Genomic DNA, 7,276 nt, shown 5'->3' on the forward strand with positions numbered 1-7,276 from the left:
GTGAAATATCGAGGTGTCTAACCCAAGCATAAGAAGACTTTCCCCCCAGTAGGATGGGCCAACGAGAACAATTTGTTGCAATGGCCACAGAGGCAGCTACAGCAGGTGCTGTGGAGCACTTAGAGTTTGGTTGGAGGACGCCAAGTTCATCCAGTGCCACTTGGGCCATCACTGGTCATCTTGACTTTTGTCCTGCCTCTGGACTTCGATGATGATGACCTTAGCAGAAAGAGTGAGGCAAAAGACTTTGTGTAATTCTGCCGCACTTCGAGTCAATTCACTTGAAAATCAAGCTATCACCCTGTGATGTCAACGGTCCTCTTTGAAATGAATGGTGCTCCATGTGTGTAGGTATGTGGGGTAGCAGGTGGGGCCATGGACAGAGATTTCACCTGAAGTCAGAAAGACTCCTCTTCCTGAGTTCAAATCTAGCCTCAGACACTTACGTTTGTGATCCTGGCTGGGCAAATCACTTTGCTCTGTTTACCTCAGTTTTCTCATCTGTAAAAAATGAGCTGGAGAAGGAAATGGCAAGCCACTCTGGTATTTTTGTCAAGAAAACCCCAAACAATGTTATGAAGAATTGGATATGACTAAACAACAAGAATAAAAACATCAAATTTTGCTGATGTACTGTAAAAAGGGGTAGGATCACTAAAGCAGAAAGCCAAAGAACAAAAAGGAATTTTCTAGGTTGGGAAAACAAAGAAACTCAGGATCTGATTCTGCAACTAGGTTCATATCTGTGGGAGCCAGGGGGCCTCTAAAGGCTGCTGCTAGAGAAACTGAGGCAGCAAGACATTAAAAAAATGAGATTTGAACAAGTGTAGGCTTGGGTGGGTCAGGAATGAAGGCTAGTGAGAGCATAGAGGACTAGATTTTGCATGTGAGACATACAAGGGATCTCTTCCCTTTAGACATTTCATTGATTTTGCCCTTGAAAGAGACTTTCAACCCCCGAGGCTTCCCATTTGGATGGTTGATCAGCCATTCTTTCCTATTCAGGCAATAGTTTTGTAGGTCCTACAGAGTCCAGAGAGTGAGGGTGGAACCATGCAGTCACTGCCATTCTGTACTATCAGTTCTGCTGTTTTAGTCTTGAGTTGCAATCTAATATGCCCAGGGTTAGCCAAAGATGGATCTGGAGTGGAGATATCAGTTGCTGGTCAATAATGTGGAGGGACACCACTAGGAGTGAGTTCCATAGTACCAGATGTTCCCAATTATTACAAAGCAAATGAAAGCATCAAGCAGGAGAGGAGGGAAATGAAATTTTCTCCCCATGCCACACTTACCTTCCTATTTAAACATGGACATGGTGGTGGTTGTTGAGTTGTTTATGACCCTTTATGATTCCATTCTTGGCAAAGATACTGGAGTGGTTTTCCATTTCCTTCTCCAGCTTATTTTACAGATAAGGAAACTAAGGCAGATGGGGTACAGTGACCTGCCCAGGGTCACACAGCTAGTAAGCTATTAGGGTTTTCTTGTCACAGATACTGGAGTGGTTTTCCATTTCCTACTTCAGCTCATTTTACAGACAAGGAAACTAAGCCAAACATGGTTAAATGAGTTGCCCAGGATCCCACAACTAGTAAGAGTCTGAGAACAGATTTGAACTCAGGAAGATGAGTCTTCCTGACTCCAGGCCCAGTATTCTATCCCCTGAGGTCCCAGTCATAAGATTCTATATTCAAATGCTTTCCTATCTTCAGAGAACTGGAAGTGATCCCTGGGAGCTTTCATTTTGTGGATAGCTGTAGGAGATGATCAAAGTAATTTCTTTATAGTGTAGAGTTTTGTCCCACTATTTAAAACATAGAGGGTGTCATTGTGTGGCTTGAAGGGAGGCAGAATACACATCTTCTACCCTCACTCTTCTCTAAGGGGGAATTTTATTCTTGCCAGAAAGGGAAGCAGAAGTTTGGGGCTGATGGCCAGTTTGCTCTCCTTAGAGAAAAGGGGCACCAGGCTAGAATTATACTGATATGCTCCCTTAAAATATTGTTAGTCTAGGGGACATGAGCAGGTCCTATCTAACTTCTTTATATTTATTTTTTTAACCCTTACCTTCTGTCTTAGAATCAATACTGAGTATTAGTTCCAGATAGGCAGAAGAGAGATAAGGCCTAGGCAATGGGGGTTAAATGTCTTACCCAGGGTCACTCAGCTAGGAAGTGTCTGAGACCAAATTTGAACCCAGGACTTCTGCCTCTAAGCCTGGCTCTCAATCCACTTTCTTCTTCTTCTTCTTCTTCTTCTTCTTCTTCTTCTTCTTCTTCTTCTTCTTCTTCTTCTTCTTCTTCTTCTTCTTCTTCTTCTTCTTCTTCTTCTTCTTCTTCTTCTTCTTCTTCTTCTTCTTCTTCTTCTCCTTCTTCATTCTTCTTCTTCTTCTTCATTCTTCTTCTTCTTCTTCTTCTTCTTAATTCTTCTAATTCTTCTTCTAATTCTTCTAATTCTTCTTCTTCACAATCCACTGAGCCATCCAGCTGCCCCACCTCAATGTAAGTTCTGATAGGTATTTCTCATTACTGGGAAAAGAGGACCCAAGTTTTATGTACAGAACTTGACCCTTTTCCCATCAAAAACCAGTTGCAGAATGAATACACATAACACTTAGTCAAGAAACTTGTTTATCTAAGTCAGTAGCAAACCAGAAATAAGTCAAAGGAAGCATACAAAAGATAATATATTCCCAATGATCCAAGTGAAGGAGATGTCCCTTTGGGATCATGGTCAGCTTAACCAAGAGCAAAAAGCCCCAGAACTCAGCCAAGGAAAAATTCTCCAAAGGCTCGAAGAAGATCCCAAGAAAACTGGATGAGACTGAAGTTCTTTCCCTCTCTTCAGCTCTACTCTGTTGCTTTCAATGGATGGAGACCTCCAGCAGTAAGGACAGGGTTCCTTTGGGACAGGGGGCGCAAAGATCTGGCTCTGCCATGTTCAGGAAAATGTGTGTGACTGCATTGTGGACAGACTGTCTAATGTAAAAGTAGAGAGGATCCGTTGCACTGAAGGAAATATCCCTGACACCGGGGGAGACATATTTGGAGATTCCCATAATTCAAAGGGATAGTTCTTTTTCTTTTCCCCTAAACTGAATGTTTAACTGGGGTCAGTACTACTTGGGCTGTCAGCTGGAGAGCTAATCACGAGGGTTAGAGGGGGACATAGGCTAGGAATTTGTAAGTGAGGATTCTGGGGAAAACATCAGCTTGGGCCCATTCTAGGAAGGCTTGGGAGAAAAGCACTTGGCTCAGGGCTTGAGGATAGCGCCACTTAGTGGCAAGACCACATACCACACCCTTTTGCCAGTTGGTTAATTACTTAAGAAAGTGACCTGCAGCATTATTTTTCCAAAGGCTTTTGAAGGCACAAGCTGGACGCTACTATTTCTACTTCAGCAGTTCCGAGGTCACCCGGGACCCTGACCAAGTGTATAGAGAGCCTGCACTCGCCATCATAAAAGAGTAGGGAGAAAGTAAGAGTGCCCAATTGGCCTCAACTTCATACGGCCAGGTCTAGACTGAAAGAATCAACCAGTCTTTGCCACTGAAAAAAATTACAACCATCATCTTCTGTCCTAAAATCCATGCTAAGTATCAGTTCTAAGCCAAAAGAGCAGTAAAGTGCTAGGCAACGGGTGTTAAGTGACTTGCCCAGGGTCACACAATTAGGAAGTATCCAAGATCAAATTTGAACCCAGGACTTCCCTATCTACTGTGATACCTTGCTGCCCCTTACCAGTGATCTTTGAATGACTTTGAAAAGAAATAACACACAACTAGAGATGAACAAATGTCTAAATTCTAAAAAAAAAAAAAGAAGAGTATAGTCTGTCAATTATAGGGCAGTGAGCTTGATTCTAATTTCTGACAAAATTATAGAATGAATTATTGGGATAGTTTGTGAACACCAAGAAAGATAAGCAATGACCAATCTGGCTTCAGATACTTCCTAGCTGTGTAATCTTAGGCAAGTCACTTAATATCAGTTGCCTAGCCCTTATTGCTCTTCTACCGTGGAACTGGTGCTTAGTAACTTTTTTTAATTGAAAATCTTTATTTAATTAATTAATTTAGAATATTTTCCCCTGGTTACATGATTCATGTTCTTTCCCTCCCTTCTCCCCCTGGTAGCCAGGAAGCAATTCCACTGGGTTTTACCTGTGGCTTTGATCAAGACCAATTTCCATAGTGTTGATGTTTGCATTAGGGTGATCATTTAGAGTCTATATCCCTGATCATGTCCCCATTGACCCATGTGATCAAGCAGTTGTTTTTCTTCTGTGTTTCCACTCCCACAGTTCTTCCTCTGGATGTGGATAGCATCTTTCTCATAAGTCCCTCAGAATTGTCCTGGGTCATTGCATTGCGGCTAGTAGAGAAATCCATTACGTTAGATTGGTGCTTAGTATTGACTCTAAGACAGAAGGTAAAGGTGTTTTTTGTTTTGTTTTGTTTTGTTTTAAGTAAACAGTGATCACAATCAGCCTGGTTTCTACCAAATCATACCAAATTATCTTCATTTCCTTTTGTGGCAGAGACTATGAAAATCTCATTTTCTCTTAGGAACCCCCTATATGGGCACAGACTTCTGTAGTAGGAAATTCTGATTATGCCCTTTCCCCTTCCTTTTGGAGATATATCCCAAGTTAGCTCTGGGAGTAGTTTAAATAACCTGATCCTGCTAATCCTGTGAAAGATGGGGGATAGAAAGGTGCTATAGCTTATGAGCCCCCATGGGTGTGTTTCCCTCTATGATTAACAGTTGATATAAATTAGTCAGACAGACTTAATTAACTTTTAGAAAAGAGTGTTTGCTAAAGTGGTATATTAAGAACAGATGGTACAAAATATCTCAACCCACTCCCAAGAGCCTATGACAGTCTTCTCACCAGCACATAGAAAGTTTGGAGGAAAGGGGGTTTTAGCTTAGGGAGCACATGTGCCACAACTCCCGGAGGTCCTCTAACTCAAGTCCTCAAGATGTTTGCCTTAGGTATAATGTAGCTTTTCACCTTCTGGAACCTTGCATTTTCCTTCCTCATCATGTCCCTTCGGTTCTTTTTTTTTCTTTCTTTAAACCCATACTTTCTGTCTTAGAATTGATACTAAATATTGGTTCCAAGGAGAAGGGCGGTAAGGGGTAGGCAATGGGGGTTAAGTGACTTGTCCAGGGTCACACAGCTAGGAAGAGTCTGAGACAGATTTGACCCCAGGACCTCTCATCAACAGTTATGACTCTCTATCCACTGAGCCATCTAGCTGCCCTTCCAAACTGTTCTTGATTCCAAATGCAAAGACTACTGTCAGCTATTCCTGGATACTAATAAAAGGGCCCAAAATTCTCTGGAATCTTTGAAGTTTGTAAGGTCTTCCTCTAGCTATGGAGGGAAGGATATGGTGAACCAAAACTTGGACCTTGGCTGAAGCCCGGCTGGAGGTCTTCTCCTACCCCACCAAATAGTTCCCTCTCAGGTGCTTGCCTGGGGGGGCTTTTACCAGTGGGCTTCCAGACTTTCAAATCCCTCTTGCAGACTTTTGACTTTCAGATTCTGGGTTCCAAACTGGTCTCCTATTTTATAGATGATCCATAGATTATAATCAAATTTCATCAGCCAATCTTAATACATTTAGGTGCACACCTAATGGACATCCAATAACCTTTCAAAGACACTGAAATGATCAAGAACTTTTCTCACACTTATTCTAAAGTCTATAATGGATTAATTCAATAGAAAAGTATTTTTATCTGATAAAGGTATTAGAAGTAATAGCTTGATACTTAGTTCATGTTGGATAGATGTCATAGTGAATAGAACACTAACCTGGGAGTCATTTTAAGTCCCTACTATGTGCCAGGGTCTGAACTAAGGACTGGTGATACAAAAAGAGACAAAAAAGGGCAGCTGGGTGACTCTGAAGATTGAGAGCCAGGCCAGAGATGGGACACTGTGGGTTCAAATCTGGCTTCAGACACTTACTCTCAGTTTGATCTTGAGTAAGTCACTTAACCCTCCACCTCATTTTCCTCTTCTGTAAACTGGAAACAACAATAGCATGAGCCTTCCATAGCTATTATGAGGACCGATGAAATAAAATTTGTAAAATATTTATTGCAGTGACTGACACATAGTAGGTACTATATAGAAGCCTTGTTATTAGTATTTGCTCGATTGATTCCCCACTATTCTAGGTGCAAGGAGAGAGGAGGTGGTCAGAGCTCACAATTCTAACATTCAGTGAGAAGTGTTGATGAAGGTACATTGTGTAGGAGTTAGAGGAAAGCAGAAATCAAATGGGGAGACAACATGCAAACAAACATATGAAAAGCAAGTGATAGCCAGAATAAATAGGAAATAATTAACAGAAGGAAGGCATTAGAATGAAGAGTTGGGGAAGACAAGTTTTTAGTTTAGCCTGCTTAGCTTCTTTTAAGCCCCAACTAAAATTCTACCTTCTGTAGGAAGCCTTTCTGAGCTCCTCTTAATTTTAGTTTATGTAGCTTTCTTTGTATATATTTATTTGTAAATTGTCTCCCCTATTAGATTGTAAGCTCCTTGAAGGCAGGGACTATCTTTTGCATCTTTTTGTTTGTTTTTAAAACCCTTACCTTCCGATTCTGAGACAGAAGAGCAGTAAGGGTCAGGCAATGGGAATTAAGTGATTTGTCCAGGGTCATACAGCTAGGAAATGTCTGAGGTCAGATTTGAACTCATGATATCTCATCTTTGGCCTGCTCTCAGTCTGCTGAGTCACCCAGCTGCCCCTTTTTGTCTCCTTTGTACCACCAGCCCTTAGTTCAGACACTGGCACATAGTAGGGGCTTACAAATGCTTATTGATTAGTTATTGATGGCTGGGACTTAAAGAAAGCCAGGAAGGTCAGTAGTTAGAACAGAAAAGGGAGAGAGCATTTCAGACCTGAGGGACAGCCAGAAAAAAATACTAGGAGCTGGGAGATGTAATGTCTTCATTCAGAAGAACAGTGTCCCTGGGTGAGAGAGTAAGATGTAAGAAGACTAGAAAACTAGAAGAGAGTCAGGTTATGAAGGGCTTTGAATAGCAGAGTATTTTGTATTTGCTTCTGGAAGCAATAGGGAGCCAGTGGAAATTATTGAGAAGGTTGGGTTGGGAGAGGGAGGGTGTGAGTGTGATATAATTGGACCTGCACTTTAGGAAAATTACATTAGTAGCTCAATGGAGGACGGATCGGAGTGGGGAGAGACTTGAGGCAGGCAGACCCACCAGCAGTTTATTGTAATAATCCAGGTG

The sequence above is a fragment of the Monodelphis domestica genome, chromosome 3 (genome assembly GCF_027887165.1).
Source record: "Monodelphis domestica isolate mMonDom1 chromosome 3, mMonDom1.pri, whole genome shotgun sequence".
NCBI lineage: Eukaryota > Metazoa > Chordata > Mammalia > Didelphimorphia > Didelphidae > Monodelphis > Monodelphis domestica.